Below are 17601 nucleotides of genomic sequence, written 5' to 3' on the forward strand. Positions count from 1 at the left end.
AAATCTGCTAAAACTAATTCACCAAATCTGTGCATGTATGGCCCCAGATTTACTGTTGATTTTAGCCAGGGCACTATCACCAATACATTTATATATTCTTGCCATGCAAGTTTCCTCTAGATATGCAATTTTCACTCACAGGTTGACAATAATGTGATAGGGACCATGGACTGTAAGATGCACTGGGACAAGGAAAGCATGCATACAGTCATTTTTGTAAATTGCTGCTGGTTGTGTCTAAATAAAAGCAAGTAATGTAGCAAATCTTATTTTTATATTCCAAGACAGCTGAGACATGAAGCCTATGCTGAGTTCAAGTTGCAATTCTTTGTATGTTATCATTGGAAAAAGAATGATTGACATTCACCTGACAAGTAAATAACTCACTATTTGCTCTGTATCTTTGACAGACATGAATGTAAACTACACTAACATTAGGAGTGTTATTACCCAGGTCTGACCTTTCCTTCTATAAAAAACATGTTTTGGGGGAAGTACTGTATTAAGTCTCCCCCTCCTAAGCAGGTTGACAGTACATGTTCCTGATTATCTTAATATATATGCATACTTACAGTTTGCTTGCTTTGCCCTCACCCCCTTCCTCTCCTCTCTCCTCCCCACCCTAGCCTAGAGTTATAAGAGAGCAGGGAGGGACTCAGGCAGGAAGTTATGTCACACCAAGCTAATATGGCAGTTTCTATCCTACACAAACAATGAGAGACTCTAGAGCTCTTTACCCAGGTTTGGTAAAGCATTCAACAGAATAAATATAGCATTCTACCTGTCTTAGTAGCTTTCCTTCTCCTTTAAGTTTTAGTTCTCCTTAACTAATTATGCTTTAGTTCACCTATAAAGAAAGATGATATAACATGAGTTCATACAAGTATTGAATCTATTATCCAGAATGCTTGGGACCTGGGGTTTTATGGATTTTGGATGTATTTTGGATTTCCATCCTTGAGGATTATTTTTCCATCAATATGGATTTACAAATGTATGTATGATGAAGTTCAATGTACTACAGGGGAAAAAAAGGAGATACAAAAAATCAGAATTATTTGCTTAAAATGGAATCTGTCGAAGACATCCTTTCCTTATTCCAAAGCTATTATAAAGCTATAGATAATGGGTTTCTGGATAACGGATCCCATACCTGTATAATCACTTAGTAACATTACAGTAACATTTTCACCCACTGGAGAGTCCAAGTCTCTGACACATGCTTTGTTTCAAATCATGGATTTAATAGGGGGAAAAGAAAAGGATTTGATTAGTGGGACCCCTAAAGGCAAGTCCTTCATTTTAAAATTTTATCTGCGATCCATAGAGTTTGGCTTTACATGTTAGCAATTTTGCTTTCAGAATATGGTAGCATAGCCACAGGGCAAGGCAAAATCCTCTGTTTTTAAGCAGCTATATCCTGAGTTTATTGATGTCACATTTCTTTCTCCAGCATTTGGTCCTTTGCTTATAAATGTGCTGGTATGTAAAAACAAAAATGTTAACAATCAACTAGCTATTGATCCAGTGGTATCCAAGACAATAATATAAACACTATGTTTAAATCAAACTGTGCCTGGGAATGGTTTAGGGGGGCTTGGAGCAGTGCAAAGGCCATTTATTGGGGTTACTGGGAATTATAGCTGGAGAATTTGCTTTCCTGCTTGAAAGTTCAGCATTACGGTCAATTGAAGTGAAATTTGGGGTGAATAAAGTATGTATTTGCTGCCACAAATATTCTTGGAGACATGACTGAATGACTAATACAATGATATGACTGACTGATATTTTCCTATATATGTATCCATTTCATGAGCAAAGGCATGTCATGACAAAAGACTGAACCTTCAAGGGGCTTTGAGCCAAAAAAACCAACCACTGTCTTAACTGGTCATCAGGCTTCTCATCCTAGTCCTATCTGCACAGTTTCTAGCCCCTTTAAAGTAAATGGAATGTCATATTTAGTATGTTCTCATTAGCGCTTACAGTATATGCAAACTAGATGCAGATTTGGATTAGCATTTGCCCAATTTCTTTCTGGATTAAATCTTAAAATCAAATTTAATTTGATCAAATTTGGGACATTGTCTAGTATTTTAAAGGGCATCCTGTCTACTATTTGTTCTAAGGATGTAGAATTACATTGGATGAAACATTGTCTTTGTATAAAACATGTGAAACACCAGTTCAGCTGTATCGTATACACTCCCACTAGGGACTATTTGATTAAAGGACAGGATAATAGTTGTGAGTGGATGTCAACATTTTCATCAGCAAGAGCAGAATTTAAAGCTTTCTTAAAGCATGTGGACTGATGCCGGAGTGAGAATTTCCCTTATGACTTATTGTGGTGTTTGTAGTCATCTCAGTCTTTATATTTGGCATTGGGCAATCGGGGTTCGGGACAGAAACACATTCAAACTTAAATTGAAGGCTGCAGTCTTTGCTCCACTAGCTGTAATTATGTAAATCATATCCCCATCACAATGAATGCCATCTGTCACTAGGACCAGCTTTTTTGCAGAAGGCTCCAGATCTTGACTTGACTGACAGAGTGACAAAGTGCACTGTTTGTTTGGGATGAATGAGTTGGCATAACATTGTAAGGTCTCAAGGTCAGTGATTAAATCCTTTGAAGTGCATCCTGATGCCTTCAGAAACTGCGGTTTCCTTCTCTATTTGTAAATGCATCCATCTTGATTTAACCAAAGTTACAACAGCTTTATGTTCAATTTTTTGTTTGTTGCATGCTTGCTGACACAATTCTGTTAAAGGTATTACAGATTACAGATATTAAAGGTAAAAAACATGGGTATAACTTTGTACAACAGAACTGGTGGATATGTTTGTTTTGTCTAACATATTCAAATCATGTGTAGAGACAGGAACGCCAGCTAATAACATGGTCCTACTGGGGCTTTTCATGCATAATGGAAGCCCCCCTCTGAGTTATGTCCATGGGTATAGGAGAGCAAAGGACTATAATCAGTGCCTTGTTTAATAAATGGCGCAGATAGCCTGAAGCGTAAAGGTGCCCATACATGGAGAGATCCGCTCGTTTGGCGATGTCATTGAAAAACTATAAAAAATAAAAAAGTAAGACCAATTGAAAAGTTGCTTAGAATTAGCCATTCTATAACCACCCCTTTAATATACAGTGAACAGTTTTTGGGATAACTCCTTTAACTTAGAGAATGTCCATGTTAATAGAAACATTTGAAACAGAGTGTGACTTCGTTCTAAGGAGTACAATTTAGTGATCTAAAATGATTGAATGATTTCTTGCAGGGCTGGCAAAACGACAGTCTTTACTTTTATTGGATTCCATTACAATTCTCCATGCAGTGCATCAGGTGTATTCTTGTCCAAGTGGCAGTTACATTTTAGCCGGTGTTGCAAGGTAGTAGTGACAAGCTCAGGATATTGCTGTTATCAGTACAAGTCCAGGTTTAACATATTTAATACATTTACCTCAGCCTTTCAATGGGCAACTTACAACAAGAACATTAGTGTTCCTTTTTCCGCTGCTTTACACTCTTATCATTGTGGCTGAAATGCTTTGTATTGAGCTTCTTTGAAAGCAGCGCTTTCTAAGATGTCCTAATAATTCTAGCACCCTCTTAAGTCGTGCCTCCCCTACTCAGACAAGCTCATTATTCTGTTATCAGAAGCTGACACTACTCACGTTGTCACGACAACCATCCATGATTCAAAGCCACTATGAAAGGTCCATACCCCAGGCAAATGTGCAGCCTTGAGCTCTCGGCAGATGCTGTTATGCTCAGCCAATGGTAAATCGGTTGGAAAACCATGACATCATATTCCAGCCATTCCCAACAATTAGTCCTTCGTTTGCAGCCTCCTTCCTATTATTTTTTGTTAATATCCTGGAAAAATGCAGCTGCAGCCCAATTCAAGGCTAGCCTGCTGTAATTCTATGTGGTTAGATTTATTAAGTAACATACACACTGTATCCCAGGGACATATATTTATTGAATAATTGCTGCAGAATAATTCTTGGTGAAGTCAGGTCCTGTTGCCTATAGTATAGTCCACATAATCAGTTATAATCTTGTAGTGGCTTTGGTTTGGTTGCACTCACACCTTTGTATATGCGCAAGATCAGTGTTATACTAACATTGGCAGTTTAGTCACAGCTGTGGCACAATGCTTTGAAGCCTTTCTTTGCTCCCATATGCTAATCTGTCGTATAGAGGATTAACAGATGTCACCTTTAAAAGGCTGTGTTTATTAAATATTCATACTGCCGGGATTAGTGGGAAAGATTATTTTTGGCCGATGTGAACTGGGCTAGAGAATTTGAATCTCCTGCCCACCCAGTCCTAAGTGCCAGTAATGGGCAGCAGCAGGTAATGAACAGGTGAGGCAGTAGGGGTAGGGGTATGAGTGGAGGGGCATGTGGGTGGTAGTGTGACATGGGGGGTGGGGAGGTACGAGCAACTTATGGGTGATTTTAATTGAAATCCAGAACTGGGAGCAGTGGCCTAACCCTTGTAGTTCTTCTCCTGTTGGGTGTCCAGTAAAGAAATGCCACCAGCTGGGACATTTAACCTTAGTAAAACAAGCTACAGGTAAAATCTGTCACTGTATGAACGCACAGTAAACTATAGGAATTCTTAAAGGGATACTGTCATGGGAAAAAAATTTTTTTTCAAAATGAATCAGTTAATAGTGCTGCTCCAGCAGAATTCTGCACTGAAATCCATTTCTCAAAAGAACAAACAGATTTTTTTATATTCAATTTTGAACACAAGATAAGAGCTGCCTGGTAGATCTAAGAACAGCACTCAATAGTAAAATCCAGGTCCCACTGAGACACATTCAGTTACATTGAGAAGGAAAAACAGCAGCCTGCCAGAAAGCATTTCTCTCCTAAAGTACAGGCACAAGTCACATGACAGGGGTAGCTGGGAAATTGACAAAATGTCTAGCCCCATGTCAGATTTCAAAATTGAATATAAAAAAATCTGTTTGCTCTTTTGAGAAATGGATTTCAGTACAGAATTCTGCTGGAGTAGTTTTGAAAAAAACATGTTTTCCGATGACAGGATCCCTTTAAACAATCGAATGTAAATGTGTATGGGAGTGGCCAGATAGGGACAAGTTGGCAAACTTAAATATATCACAATATAAGGACAAACATGTCCCTTACATCATGTAAAAGCTGCAGTTTAAAATGAATTGCTATATAAGAGCAGTACTCATAAAACAACAATTATATTTTTATAATATATACTGGAAATTTACATTCGATTTGATACTGTCGATTTGACACTGTCAGATTATTGTTTCTATTCAAATGGCAGTATCACTTTCAGCTATGTACACATGGACAATAGCAATTAATGATGCGCTTAAACAGCAGCACCCATTTTCAAATACCTATAAAGAAATGTATGTTTTATAATGCTCTCAGAAAACGATTTTAAAATGTGTAGTATATAAACAAATATAATTTTGGGTCTCAAAACTGGCTTAGAGGACATTTCGCCTTCAAAAAAGTACATCACTAAAAAAGTTTTATGCCCTTACGTCTGGCAAATGTTCACTCGTTTGTCTGCCAAGATGTAAATTCACATTTTGATGAATTAGCGTATACACTGTGAATTAACGTGGTTTGAAAATTCGCCCTTTATTAGATTTGCCCCTTGGAATGATGTAATGTAAATGCTCTAGGCAGCAAATGCATGGGCTCTGCATATGGTGGGTAGAAAGATTGAAGAATGGCAGAAGAATGGAAGATATACTTAGGCAAGATGGTGTCAGTAGGGCATAACGAGTGGCGTAACTAGGGGACTACGGGCCTGGAGCAAGAACTGAACCCAGCCTCTCCCTCACACTTCACTTCCCTGTCAGAAGATATGCTGCTCGCTCACAGTGACTCTCTGGTGAGACCTACTTGGGGGGGGGGGTGGCGGTAGTCAAGTAGTTAAGTCACTGACCCTAACTGCATTTTAGTACAATTCTCAATTGAGTACAATTACAATTCGCACCCAATAACTGCAAGCTTAATGCATATCAGACACAGGAATAAATAAGCTTAAAGTATGAAACAGTCATGAACACAGATGCCCTCTTACTATCATAGTATTGCATATGGTAATCTTAGCATGTTGGGTGCTCTGTCTTGCTTTTGCTGTATGAAGTTCTGGTGCACCAGTCACATTGTCTAAGCTTCTGCTACATGGGAAATGGTTGTTTTTTCATTGATAGTCCGAGCACTAGCACTCATTAGCTTTGAGCAGAGTTGAGAGAATTTAGGGCTTGGAGATAACATTTTGCAGGAAATGAGCCAGTTTTCATCATAGTGATGTTACATGTAATTTCCAATTCAGAATTAATGAAAAGAATAATGCTTCTACAATTATATTATCTTTATTAAGATGTCATACTTGTCTTCCTGCAATTGTACTGACTATATCTCCCATGCTTGGGGGACTTAAAGGGCTCCTGTTGGGCAAAAATATTACCCTCAACCAAAGGTGCAGGCTAATAGAGCCCACACTTACAGGTTCTATAGGAAAAGGGAAGGGTAGCAATTGCTGTGTTTGAATAAGTCAAAATAAGAATCATTGTAGGGATAGGGAAGCTAGATTAAATGTGTTTTATGGCTTCAGTGACGATCAATGAAAAAGATTATAGGGTTAAATGAAAATAGAGAAAGACGGTTTCATACTGGAGGATCATTTTGATTCATTTTGGTTGTTGTCTTTCAAGGTCTTAATTGTTTATTTTGTTTCTTTAAGACTATATCTCTATAGTAGCTGAACTACAGCTCGTTACTAGGGCTGCCACTGGACCAATATTTCACTGGCCTAGCTAGTAAAATACCTGCCAAGGCTGGGACTGGCATTTAAAATTTACTGTACCTGCAATGTACTTGCCCGCCCACTTAAAAGATGATCAGCCCAATTTTATGTCTTTCTTACCCTTGTTTTTCCTGATGTTTGCAGTATCTGCCCCACAGTGTGCCGATTAAGTTAATGCTCCACCCCTTATGTTGTGCCTGTCCACCAAATCCTGGCATTTATATATATATATATATATATATATATATATATATATATATATATATATATATATATATATATATATATATATATATATATATATATACGGTATATATATATATATATATATATATGGTTTAATTATTTTTAAAAGGTGGCAACCCTACTCCCATCATAAGAGCTACTGTACCCTGTGACTTTTTAAAGCACTTTTTAAAGACTTTTTAAAGCACTGCGTATCTTGACAGCGCTATATAAATAAATGATGATGATGATGATGACTTTTGATTTAAAGTGCACAGTACAAGTTTTTAGGGGCTATTGTGGCTCATTGTGGCTCACTACAAATGTGCTTGGTAACAGCTTTTGAGTGGAGGCAATGTGAATTGTATTCTCAAGAATTCAACTACTGCTTCTTTGTAGTTAACGTTATTTCACTAATGAACAATAGTGTCCCCAAAGCTTAGTGCATCGAACAGGCTGACCTGCTCTGGTCAGTGGCTGAATAATGTAAATGCACTAACATACAGTCTCATTGGTAGGGATGCATCAAATCCAGGTTTTGGTTCGGGATTCGTCCAGGATTCGGCCTTTTTCAGCAGGATTTGGCCAAATCCTTCTGCCTGGCAGAACCAAATCTGAATCCGAATTTGCATATGCAAATTAGGGTCGGGGAGGGAAATCGCGTGACTTTTTGTCACAAAACAGGGAAGTAAAAAATGTTTTCCCCTTCCCACCCCTAATTCGCATATGCAAATTAGGGTTCAGATTCGGTTCGGTATTCGGCCGAATCTTTCGCAAAGGATTCGGGGGTTCGGCCGAATCCAAAATAGTGGATTCAGTGCATCCCTACTCATTGGTGAGGGAATCTTTCTCTTTCAAGCAGTTGAATTATTTAAAATTATTATGGGTTTTCAGGAATAGAATTACTGTGGTTGTTCACACGAGAGAAAATGTGTGTGTTAAATATGCTTTAACTTACATAATAATGCTAAAAGCTGCAAAATGTTATAATTGCCTTGTGTATTACATTGTGTGGGAACCATGGTATGCAAATCAACTGAATCTGTATATTAATAATATACAGTATATGTTAGAACAAGTATTTATAATGGTAGACATAATATTTTGTGCCACAGTTAGTTCATTGTATTGGAATTTTTACTGGCCTGCTTTTATTCTCACAGTATGGATTCTGCTGTGTATAGAACTATACAATGCAAAAGGAAAATAAAGGCAAATAAGCAGTTAAAAGAGTACCCCCCCCCCAGAAATGTGGCCTAAGAGCAGATACACGCGCTGCGATTTGGGGATATTAGTCGCCCGACGACAAATCTCCACTTCTTCGGGGCGACTAATCTCCCGAACTGCCTCCCTTCCTGCCAGCTAGAATGTAAATTGCCGGCAAGATGGCACTCGGAGCACTTAGTTTTCCGAAGATGTCTAACAAGGAAACTTCAGGGCGACTTTGGAAAACTAAACGATCCGAGTTTAGTAGAGACTAATCACTCTAAGAAGGCACTCACTTATGATGCCCATACATGTTCCCCCGCATGGCCACAGGGAACTCCAGACAGAGGGTCCCTTTGTTCTAGGAATATTTTTTCTCCCTTGGATTTTTCCCTGATTTTCTTTTTAAACAAATCTATCAATGATCTTACAAGCAATTTTCTCAGTGTCTTCTCTCATTCGAAAACCTAAAGTCATTTTAAGAGGGAGCCTTAACCCTTTTGGGTACTGCTCATGTTGCTAGGCAACATGTTTTCCTATAGGCTACAATGGAATGGGGAAATGTAGAATCTACAGCACATGGCAGTCAAAGGACTTGACAGCCTGCAATGTCAATTCAACTTTCTGCGGCAGGTAAGCAATGAAACACAACACAATTGCACTGCTATATCCATTTTATATGGTTGTAGTGGCTCATTATTGTCTCACATAATTCAAAGGCACCAATTTGCCTTCCACCTGCATTCTAACATTCCCTGTCTGCATTTGTTTGTGCATTTCATGCAGCGGAACACATGAAAGTTCCAAGCAACCATGTAAACGCTCACACACAAGATGTGAGAATACCTGGTGGTCTAATGGTGCGGCAGGGATGCCCACCGAGTCCTTCCTCCTTCCAATTCAAATATTGAAATGACCCATGACAAGTAACACACTGTACAATGTCGGTCTATTTTTGTGTGTTTTATCTGTTCTTGAACCTACCTGTGCCTGACCTTGTCCAGTTTGCTGCCTGTCCTGACTCTTGCCTGTTTTATGACTACCCTCTTAGATCACAATTCTGTACTGCGGTACTGATGTGTTTGACCCGGCTTGTGACCTCGACTACTCTCTTGCCTCTTGATTTGGTACCGCTCTGCCCAATTGGTATTCACCCGGCCTGTTCCATGACCACGCTCCCCATTCTTCCTGTTAACATTTGGTTCCCTTGCTTGCCCAGAACTCTCCCCTGGTCCTCTCACTTTAAGACCTAGCAGCATCTGACTAGCGGAGGGCTCCTCCCGCAGCGAAAGGCGGAAGAGTAAGCTGAGGCCAGGACCTTGGCGTTCTGGGTTTGGGTTACCCTACGTAATACAATAGTCCATAAAGAAGGGCATATTAGATACTCTAGCATCTATCAAAGTGAGAGTTTCATCAACTTTTTTAAGGAAAAAAAAAGTTTTGCTGTAAATAACTCAAACCAAGTGTCTGGCAGTTCTTGGAGGTGCTTGTTAAAATGTTAATGTGTATAGGTTAATACTTAATTGCCATTTGAAAATAAGGTAAACAATAAATAATTAAAAGAAAACTTTGCCAATGATTTGCTGCAGTGCAATAAGAGTTATTAAATATGATTTTTTTACCAGGCCCTAGGCAGCTGGGCCTTTGTGCCATGTGCATACCTCCCAACTATCCCATTTTGAATGGGACAGTCCCAATTTTGACAGCTCAACCCGCAGTTGGGGAAACTGACTTGCAGCTTAAAAGGCAATTCACCTTTATTAGCAAAATTGTAATAACACATAAAAGCCACAGAAATGTGTTCAAACTTTCATGACCTGCCAAATTTTGTAAAATGAACATGGTAATTCGGGGGTGAGGTCACAAAAATGGGTGTGGTCAAAAAAATTGCTGCACTACGCTTGCGGCAAATCTTTTTGTCACTCTTTCTATTTCAAAAATGTTAGGGAGCTATGCATGTGAGAATTGCAATTTCAGGCAGGAGAAGGAAAATCATAAGGGGGTTGCCAACTTGTTTAACTGGCTCGGGCTGCTTTCCCACAGACAGCAGGTATCCCAGGTATCCCTTGCACCAGTTTATGCTAGGTGCATGCACAGTACAATAATCTCACAAGAAGTACTAAACTGCACATGGCAGTGCAGCTCTGGTCAGGTCTGAGTACTGTAATTGCGCACCCTTACCCATTAATATTAACATTCAGTTTTTTTAACATGGCTATAACACTGAAAATGTGCTTTAATGCTTTTGTCTCGTTAATTATAGTTTACAGAGTAAGAGCAGAGAATTAATTCCTGGCCGCAAGTTTTCCTGTGCAGTTGGTTGGATTAGAATTCTAGTGACTATATCAGAGATAACATATTCCATGGACAGAAAGTCCAGATCCGGGACTTGTCCCTGGAAATTAGAAACAGTTGGCAACTATGTTAAAGTGTCATGGGAAAATTAGAATTTGGCACTGTTCTGTTGCAGCTCTAGGCAAATACGTTAGTCCAAACTGGTGAGAACTGTGCTGCAAATACTAACTTATTATTAAATGATGTTATATGCAAGAATCAGCCTTGTTGAAAAAGTACAAAAAACAATATTTTTTATGAGATTTTGCAACCCCTTAAAAAAACAACCCCCCCCACCTGAGAAAAGATACAAAGTTTTCCCAGGTTCAACAACCCATAGCAACCAATAAGATGTTTGCTTTTAGACAGCTGACCAGTACATAATACCCGATGATTTGTTGCATTGGGGGATTTGTTCATTTTATTACAGACCCCCTGATGGTTTTATGCAAATATTAGGCACAGAGGTAGTACTGGATATATAATACAGTTGATTTAACATTATCATTGGCTGTTTGAAAATGTGATAGTGTTTCATAGTGTATGTAAAAAGGAAATTCAATAGAAGATTGTTTTAAATGTAATAAGTTTGGCACATCTGCACACACATGTAAAACATTAATTGATTACTGGCAACACCAAATTGGGTGGAATAGCTTGTTAAGCATTGAACTTCATAGGCAGGTGTGTCCAATCATGAGAAAAGGTATTTAAGATGGCCTATTGCAAGTTGTGCTTCTGTTTGACTCTCTGTTTGACAGCATCGGATCCTCAAAGCAACTCTCAAAAGATTGTTCAGTATCATGGTTTGGGGAAGGCGACAAAAAACTATCTCAGAGGTTTAAACTGTTAGTTTCAAGAAATGGAAGGCCACAGGCACAGTTGCTGTTAAACCCAGGTCTGGCAGGCCAAGAAAAATACAGGAGTGGCATATGCAGAGGATTGTAACAATGGTTACAGACAACCCAAAGATTAACTCCAAAGACCTGCAAGAACATCTTGCTGCAGATGGAGTATCTGTACATAGTTCTACAATTCAGCGTAATTTGCACAAAGAACATCTGTATGGCAGGGTGATGAGAAAGAAGCCCTTTCTCCACTCACACCATAAACAGTCGCTTGTTGTATGCAAAAGCTCATTTAGACAAGCCACAGTCATTTTGGAACAAAGTGCTTTGGACTGATGAGACAAAAATTTAATTATTTGGTCATGACAAAAAGCGCTTTGCATGGCGGAAGAATAACACTACATTCCAAGAAAAACACCTGCTACCTACTGTCAAATTTGGTGGAGGTTCCATCATGCTGTGGGGCTGTGTGGCGAGTTCAGGGACTGGGGCCCTTGTTAAAGTCGAGGGTCAGATGAATTTAACCCAATATCAATAAATTCTTCAGGATAATGTTCAAGTATCAGTCACAAAGTTGAAGCTACCAGGGGATGGATATGCCAACAAGACAATGTCCCTAAACACACTTCGAAATCTACAAAGGAATATATGCAGAGGGAGCAATAAAATATTCTGGAATGGCCGTCACAGTCCCCCGACTTGAATATCATTGAAAATCTATGGGATGATTTGAAGCAGGCTGTCCATGCTCGGCAGCCATTAAATTTAACTGATAGAAACAAAGTTGAAGCCGCGATGCCAATTCAATTGGTGTACTTAGAGTACCTCCAAATCTTTAATGTGCGGAATAGAGCCAAACGTTTCAGGAGCCTCGCGCTCCCTTCCTCAGTGGACCAAAGAGTTAAGAGGGGTTCCCAAACTTTTTAATATGACTATATAGAGAGAGATATAACAGGTATAGCACGCACTCCAAGTAGAATAAGTATTTATTGATTAAAATATCATTATAAAAGCTTTTATAATGATATTTTTTAATCAATAAATACTTATTCCTTATTCCTTATACCTGTTATCTCTCTACATTTCCAAAATGAGCACAGCACCCAGCTTGAGACAAATGTAATCAAAGACTGAAAGTGTGTGCAGATTCATTCTTTGGAGTATATATATATATATATATATATATATATATATATATATATATATATATATATATATATATATATATATATATATATATATATATATATTACAGACTTAAACACAATATGTATGTGTGTGGCCCTTTAAACCTTCTCTGTGTGATGATGACAAGTAATGTTTTAGAGTCAGCATTTTTTTTTGTCCAGTAATTGTGCTTAGTGTAATTGTACCTTCGGCCACACACACTGCAGCCTGCCTCCATGTTACTGAAAGCATCACATTTTCCTCCCTCCCTCTCCCGTCTGGAGGTTTCTCTGCACTTCCTGCTTTGAAACAAAAGATTTGCCTATCCCAGCCCTCCCAGTGCTATTAGTAGTATTATTATCAGGCGCCTGGCAGCCAATCACAGCTGAGGGAAGACAGTGACATCATGGGCTAGGGAACAGCAAGGAGGCAGCTGAAGCATCCAAGCCACTAATGTTAGTACTGGAGGTCAGGAGCTGGATAAAGGATGGCAGTTCTGCAGATGGATTAAGCTGGGGCTTCCCTTTTATTAGGAAAAGCACACGGCGGAAGGGAAAAAGCTGATGCAGCATGCCAGGGTGGATGCCAGGTAATGCCACATTTGGTCTGGTTACATATCATACTGCAGATGCAACCCATGCTGCCTTGAGTTCAGCAGTGTTAAGACTGGCCTGCCCTGAGCTCTCTCAGTCCTGGTGCAGCCTGAGGAATTGGAGATGGCCATGTATTATTTGTTATACTGCCAGCTGTTGGTGTCTAAGAGGTTAATCGGTATCAATATAGCTTGTTGGCTATTGTAGAGCTTGTCATACCTGCACTCAGCCTGAATACCAATATAGAATATGGTTCTTAAGATAGGGTTGGGCTCTGTATTTAACTCTCTCTCTCTCTCTCTCTCTCTCTCTCTCTCTCTCTCTTTGTAAGCAGGCAAAATTACATGTTTGGGAGGTGTGTTTGCTTTTGTGTTATAATGCCATCAAACAGTACGATGATTTAACCTCTGTCAGACATGAAATCCTCCAGCCCTACTACCACTCCCAGCATCCTGTCTGGGGGATGTTTGCAGTTGCAGATTGGTAACAGCTGGAAGGCCACAGGCTGCTGGACAGCCTCACATTCATACATCTGGTGGATTCCGTTCACTGACAGTCATTCAGCCGTGGGTTTGGCATTGTAATGCTGATTTTGTAGATATTGGTAAAGTGGAAACCCCCTGAAAGAAAGCTTGTACTCTTTGCCATCTGCCTTGTCAATTGTCTGCGGTTCAGGGCCATAAATCCACTTTGCATATATTATCCTCTCTCTGGGCTCCTTTTTGAAGACACCTGCTCTTAAATCTGAGATCCCAGTAACGGCCCCCCATATGTATATTTGTCTTTGTCTGAGCCCTTCTGCCAGCTCATGGTTATGCTTTCATTATACACAGCCCTCCCCTGTTATTTTAACTCAAACCTGATGAAGAGAAGCCCTGACTCCTGCATATCCCCCATTTCAGTCTATGCCCTCCCTAGTATTCCTTTCCTACAGCCAGTCTCTGCTTCATTTTCTGTAGCTATAAAAAGGGGCTGCCAGCTTATTTTTAGACTATACACAGTATTTTACGGTCTCTCTCAGTCATACAGATTTCTAATTAACATTCACACTTACAGGCCTTATTTGTATATATCTAAGCAGTTTTCTCATGCTGTTACGCTGTATGTATAGTCCTATTGTTATTTTAAAGTACTGAATGAAACAAGTTACTTTAAGGATCATTCACTGTACTAGGGAAATACTGGTTTACATTTGCATTCTCCGTGTGCACAGCTTAGTTAATATGGGTTCATATTTTCCATTGTAACCAAATGCTTTATAAAGTAATTAAATAGCTTATTGTTGTAATTATGTTTAGTTGTTTTGTACATAATGTTGATATGCTTGTTAATTCAGATAGGTAGGGTGGGCAAATTTTTTTGCCGCGGAAATGACGCCCATAGACATTTTTTTGACGCCTATAGACTTTAATGGGCGTTGGCGACATTTCGCCGGCTGTGAATTTCTGGCGAAAAGAAACGGGTCAAATTCGCCCATCCCTACAGATAGCTGATCCATTATCCGGAAACATGTAATTTACAAAGCTCAGAATTATGGAAAGGCCATCTCCCATAGACTCTTATTTCAATCAAATAATTTACATTTTTAAAGCTGACTCTGTAATAATAAAACATTAAATTGTATTTGATCCTAGCTATCATTAATTCTTATTGGAGGCGAAACAGTCCTATTGGGTTTTATTGGATGTTTTGATAATTCAAGTGTAAAGATATAAATATCGGAAGACCCCAGGTCCCCAGCATTCTGGATAACAGGTCCTATGCCTGTAAGCAAAGCAGATGAAGTGAGAAGATTATATAGTATCTATTAGCTACATTCTTACAAGAAAGACACTTTTACAGGAGTTCTCTTGGTGTTAGTGAGGCATTGTCAAACCGTGTCTTCAGGATGTTGTTAGCTTATGCATACATATTACATACATATGTGCATTACACGTGGGCCTCTTTCAGTAGAACAACCAGAGCCCCAACATTTTCTAATAGAATACTAGGGCATTATGGGAGTTGTAGTTCTATAAGAACTGGATGACATTCCTTCATATTCTAATGAGCACTATACCTTACATAACTGGAGTCTGTATCCTTTTCATTTCAATGGTTTTGACATTCTGTAAGAGATCCATGGGAAGTCTATTTCACTTATAATTATTTATGGGGCCCTCATTTTTTGCCCATGTAGTTTCCTTTTCCTGGCCCCACTCTCCTAATCACACACCCTTTCAACCTTATACAAGGAATGTGCATATATAGGCAGATAAGAAGGGGGCATACATTTGTTTACATTTTTACAATTTTCGAATAAAATACAAAGCAAAACTGCAATGCCGTTTAGTTCTATGAATCATTAATTACCATGCTGGTTTTTGCCTCTGATAACATACAGAGGACAAATTTAAGCTGCTGATTTGGCCCCTTCAGACCACGTTGGTAGTATCCACATTTGTATGGCTTTGTATGGGCCTGCATCTTCATGTTAATGTGGTCCTCTCCTGACTAGACTGCATAGGTTCTTTTTATGGTCTGATTCTTGCCCGAAAGCCAAACGATCATATCACCCTGATTTGGCCAACGATGTAGGTGGCCAAATCGGGCAAAGTTTTACACAGTATTTAGCATTCCCAAAACCAACTTTTATGTATAGACTTTATATTGTAAACACAATATCTGTATTCTGTAGAAAAGTATTTTCAAATGCTATAGCTTGCACTATGAAAATAAATGATGATAGTTCTACGACTGCACTTAGAGGGTAAATTGCATCAGCTTAGCACCCCATTCCTTGCAAGTTGCACCCCTACCTTTTACTTCACATTTTGTAGGTAAGTCTTGGGTTGCACAGTCTGGGAAATGGGCCCTCTGATACCTTAAAGCAGTCCTGTCAAAAAAACAACGAAAAAATGATCTCTTATACATTATCGTAATTTATTATCTTATAATATCTGAAAACAAACTGTCTTCAGAGAAATTATATGCATACATCATAAAATATAGTTTGTATACATTAGGATACCATATTTAAAGGGGAATATCATGAAAATGAAAATTTAATCAAAGCTTCATCATACTAAAATAAGAAGCTTTCTAAATACAATTTAAACTAAATACAAATTCTTCACTATTCCTCTCTTAGCATCTGTTTCTCTTCATTCTGTTTTCTTGCAGCAGTTGGTTGTCAGATATTTGTTGACAGTTAGATCCAATATATCTTTATGGGGGCTTCCTTTCCTAGCAGATGTATTAAACTCAAATAATTGATTCTAGTACAAACAAAATAACTGCCTTTTGCACAAATCCTGCATGTAGATAGACATGATGTCTGGTGATTTTAAGAGTGAGCTCCAATACATCTTCTATGCAAAAGGAGCCCCACAAAAAGATATATTGGATCTAACTGTCAATGAATATCTGACATCCAACTCCTGCAGAATGAAGAGAAACAGATGCTGATTATTTCAGAAACGGTACAGAATTTTTAATAGATTATATTTAGAAAATTTCTTATTTCAGTATGCTGAAGCTTATGTAAAATTTTCATTTTCGCGAAAGTTCCCCATTAACTTGATCCCTAGTCAGCTTTACACATGGACAGTTACCTGTGCTTTCATTGCTCTACGTACAGCAGGTTTAATAAAAATCTAAGCCCTGACTGGTTGCTATGAGGTTCTTCACAGCTTCCAGTTTGCTAATTTTTAATAAATGAGCCCAAACTGAAATGTGGGTATTGCAGATTGTGGTTGTGATGTTTATGAGGCAAAGAACTAATTTGCACAACATGGCTCCAATATTTATGTAAAACAGAATTTACCAGCTCGGGTCTGTCAGATTTTGTTGACATACAGCTTCCCACTCATCCTGACAGGTGAAGAATTACTATCTTTATATTCCTCTAACACTGCCACTTAACCCTACCATTTCCCTACTATTCTTGCTACAGGTACAGCAGCACTGCCTGCACATTGAAGAGGGATATGTGTGGGGTATAGTTGCAAAAGTGAAAAAAAAGAAAGAAAATGTGCTAATCAAGTCCAGCCCCGAAGAAGGCCAGCTAAAGCCATTTCCTAGTTTGGTTGATATGGATCATTGCATTCCTTGCTGTAAAAATAGCAACTACATTGTGTCCTGGATGAGCACTCATACCTGCATGTATCTAATTGCCAGGGATGTTCTTTGATGAAAATATATCCTCAGTCTCCATAGGCAACCAATACGTATCAGCTAAAGTGAAAAATAACTCTGTCAGGAGGGCCTTGATGTCATGTACATGTCTGGCTTTATAGTTCATCTAAAATGGGGAGTTTTAACAGTGATGGACAAGACATTTCTGTCTTGAAAGGAGAATATCATCAGTAAAGCTGCACATGTGCCTGAAATTTTAGGGAAAATGGATTTACTACATAC

General features: G+C 38.8%; 1 protein-coding gene across 3 annotated transcripts in view; it reads left to right on the top strand.

The window, feature by feature from the left end:
• pak3.S (p21 protein (Cdc42/Rac)-activated kinase 3 S homeolog) overlaps positions 1-17601 on the top strand; it is a 128766-nt gene that overhangs the window by 48735 nt on the left and 62430 nt on the right. The window contains exon 1 of one of the 3 annotated variants that reach the window (XM_041575245.1): positions 12987-13199. The exons of 1 other annotated variant lie outside the window; for it this stretch is intronic. The gene's annotated coding sequence lies outside the window, so the exon portion shown is untranslated. Of the gene's footprint in view, positions 1-12986; positions 13200-17601 lie in introns of those variants that run through there. One more of the 3 variants, XM_018232975.2, reaches the window with a different exon arrangement.

Source organism: Xenopus laevis, chromosome 8S (assembly GCF_017654675.1).
Source record: "Xenopus laevis strain J_2021 chromosome 8S, Xenopus_laevis_v10.1, whole genome shotgun sequence".
In the NCBI taxonomy this organism is placed as follows: Eukaryota; Metazoa; Chordata; class Amphibia; order Anura; family Pipidae; genus Xenopus; species Xenopus laevis.